Here is a 3592-nt window from a genome sequence, read left to right on the forward strand (position 1 = left end):
TAAGTCAGAAATTATTAATAAAAACAAATTTCATAAACTGAAAATATGAGAATTGAAGAAAAAAAGGTAGAAAAACGAAAGATAAAAGGAAACAGATACTCGAGGAAGAACAAGAAGAAGAGCAGCAACAGAGAAGCAGCCTCTGGAAGAGGCGCAGCAAATGCTGCGAATATTCCAGAAGGCGCATCTGTCGGTGCGTTTCTTCTTGGTCGTCTTTCGCTGCTATTTTGCAAAGATAGATTAAAAAGGTTGTTTTAAAATCGGTTTTGAGCATACCTGTGATATAAATCCGTACATTAATTAATACAAAATAAAATACAATAAAGAAAATTGGGATTTACACCCTCAGACTTACATGTTTGACGAAGCGAGATTAACTAAGTTATCGTTTTAGTGATTGCTCGACTCGATGTAATATGAAAGTGCCCTCTTAAGAGGATTTAGAACACATTGATTATGTTGATTAAAGTTTAGTGGTCAAGTGGATCGGTCTATGCAACGTGATTGGTATTCAGAATGATCTGAGCTTACGTGGTCCCGTAGAGCAAGCACGTAGGCGTCGAAAGGCAAGAGCGCGGTCTTAGAATGCAAAGGGAGAAGAGAAGGGCGGACACTCGCGTGAAAAATATGTGAGGCGGAGGCCTCTATTTATACTCATCACATGAAGAAAATAAGGTAAAAGTAGGATTAGGAAAGAAATCCGGAAGAAATCTGAAAACTGGACAAAAAGCATCCCAGAAAGAGGCGCAGCACTTGCTGAATTCTCTCTTGGGCAGTTTACTCCTCAGCAAGGAAGATTTCCACGGTTCTGTTTAGAAATTAGCGAAGATGTATGCTTCCTTATTCTGCAAGGTAGATATTTTTTTAATAAGAGATAAAATTTGGGAATAATACTCCGGAAAATTTCAGAATATTCCGACTCGGTTTTAAGACAGTTTTAGAAAATGGAAGCGGTTTTTGACCCGGAGTCCAAATTTACTCTAGTTACAATCAAAATGATCATATCAGCGCGTAGATGACGACTATGAGGTTGACTCGACTGTTTGAGCTATCACGTGTCGACGAACTTATGAAATGTCATTAATCGCTCCGCGTGATTAAACATGCAGCACAATCATCAATGGGAGGTTGGCGGGAGGTGCAGAAATGAGGTGTCTACAGAGCCCCCACTTTGACTGAGTCTTGGACAAGGCAAAAGTCAAAATATAGCCTCCAGGTCAATCGAAGATTACAACCTGAAGACTATGGCGACATGAGGCGGCTCAAGAGGTCTGAACTAAGGACCTATCGTCGGGAACATTTTAGAGTCTGTCGAATATAGGGGAGGGTCGTTTAAAGTCCATTAGAGTACGTAAGGGGCTCGCTAGTCATAAGAAGAAACCATTCCTGAGGTGTAGGCGAACTGGAACTTCGTGGGGAATCATATGCTGTCAATAGCAGAACATTAGAAGAAACTGTTGGGACAGAGACGAGACTTTCTGAAAAACACAGAGCAAACTTGACATTATAGAGGAGTGAGACTTTCCGAGAAACGCTTGAAGCAACGATACTTTTTGAGAACCGCAAATAATAATTATTTTGATTGAAGGCGGGACTTTCTGAGAACCGCTGAAGAATAATTGACTTGGTAGCAGGCGAGACTTTCCGAGAACCGCTGACAAAAATTGATTCCATAGGAGGGCGAGACTTTCCGAAAAATGCTGAGAAAAGGCAGGAATTTCCGAGAACTGCTGATAATAATCAACTTTGTAGAAGGTGGGTCTTTCTGAGAACTGCTAGATAATAATTGTCTTGAAAATGGGACTTTCTAAGAACCAACCATTTGAAATTTACTTAATAGAAGACGAGACTTTCCGAGAATCACTGATTATTAATTTGCATCGAATTTGTATTAACGAACTCTCGCAGGGGAACAAAATGTTGCAACTGCTGGAGTGAATATAGACCAATTGGGTGAAGAAATATACCCGTAGGAAATATACGGAGCAAAGAAACATGCCCGTAGGAAATATACGGAGCAAAATACCGCTAGCACTAGAGGAAGTATCCAAATGGGGGAAAATATGGGGCTTGGGCCCGCAAATAACGAACTTGTAACGAATTGAAAGCAAGACCTGCTGTGAAAACTACTGGAGAGTAGGTGCAACAGGCATATGGGCTGGGCAAAGGGTGCAGCAAATACTGCGTTTTCTCCCGAGTTAATTCGTGCCTGAGTAAAATAAAACTCAGCGCGAGTTTTTATTTCATTTAAACAAACCATTCGTGCCTGCGTTCTTATTTCATTTAAACAAACACCGAAAACCCAACCAAACTTCCCAAAAACTTGATCGGAATACGCTATAAATCATGACAAATCAAGGTATGTATCTCGTCTTTACTTTAATTTGCATTTGTAGCTTGAATTAGGATAGAAAATTAAGGTTTTCATCCCCAAAATAGTCGGAAATTTGGGGGTTCCGTCGAAAATGAATTTGTCCCTTGAAATTGACATTAGAAATGCATAATTGAACATGGTAGGATCATAACCATGGATTCATTTCGAATTTTCGTTGAGTACTGATGAAATGAGACCAAAATAAAACGATCTTTTTCTAAATCACTTCAAAGGGCTCGAAAATGGTCTTAAACTAGTCGATTTTTGATAAAACTTATTGTTTTGGAACCCTTGGATGATGGGTAAACTTGCTATCATATCGGAATTTTGGTTTATGACAGGTCTTCTGGGACACTTTTTGTATTGGTTTTGCCATAGTAGCGAAATGCTGCCAAGATTTTGGCTCGTAGCCATGACTAAGCTAGGCTTAGATACGTAGGAATGTAATTTTATCACTTGTTGACTTACTTGATGGTAGGGCTCGAGAAAATGGCTTGAAAAGACGGTTTAAACGGCCTCTAAATGCTTTGATTCGCTTTCTTTTGCAGAGGGCGTACCTTCTACCTCGGGGCGAGGCCACGGAAGAAATGGAGGAAGAGGAAGAGGCGGCCAGGAGGGCCACCGTGAGGAGGAGAGGGGATCAGCTTGTGCCTACGCCTCAGTGGGGTGACAAATGGGATGGACGACATCTGATTTAGGCAGCGGAGAGCCACTTGTCGTTCCGTACGGCAAGAAGCATGGTGAGCTTTCGATCTCGTCTTGTATCGTATTAAGTCCTTCTTTTATATTATCTGCTTAACTTAGCTTAGAAGCTAATAAAACTTTGAAAATGTAGGAGGCCGGGAATATGAGGTCATTTTCCGGGTATACGACCATGATGGAGGACTATGACAAGTTATCGGAGGAGGAGAACGCGATCATCGAGCGTGGGGCCTTCGGATCTTTGGTGAGGGGTTGGCGAGAGATCAAGAGGAAGAAGATTCGGGCCAACATGTGCCTGATTCGAGCTTTCTTGGATCGCTTCAAGGATACAACCTCAACTTTATAAGTAGCATAGTGTGTGATGGACGTAACGCCTAAGTGTCACGAGTTCTAAATGAATTGAAATCCGAACAACTTTGTTGTTTTGCAGGGAATTAGTCATAAACTCTTCAATTTCCGTTACTATACAGGTATACTCGACCGAGAACATTGGATACTCGACCGAGTAAGATAAAC

Source organism: Silene latifolia, chromosome Y (assembly GCF_048544455.1).
Source record: "Silene latifolia isolate original U9 population chromosome Y, ASM4854445v1, whole genome shotgun sequence".
Lineage (NCBI taxonomy): Eukaryota > Viridiplantae > Streptophyta > Magnoliopsida > Caryophyllales > Caryophyllaceae > Silene > Silene latifolia.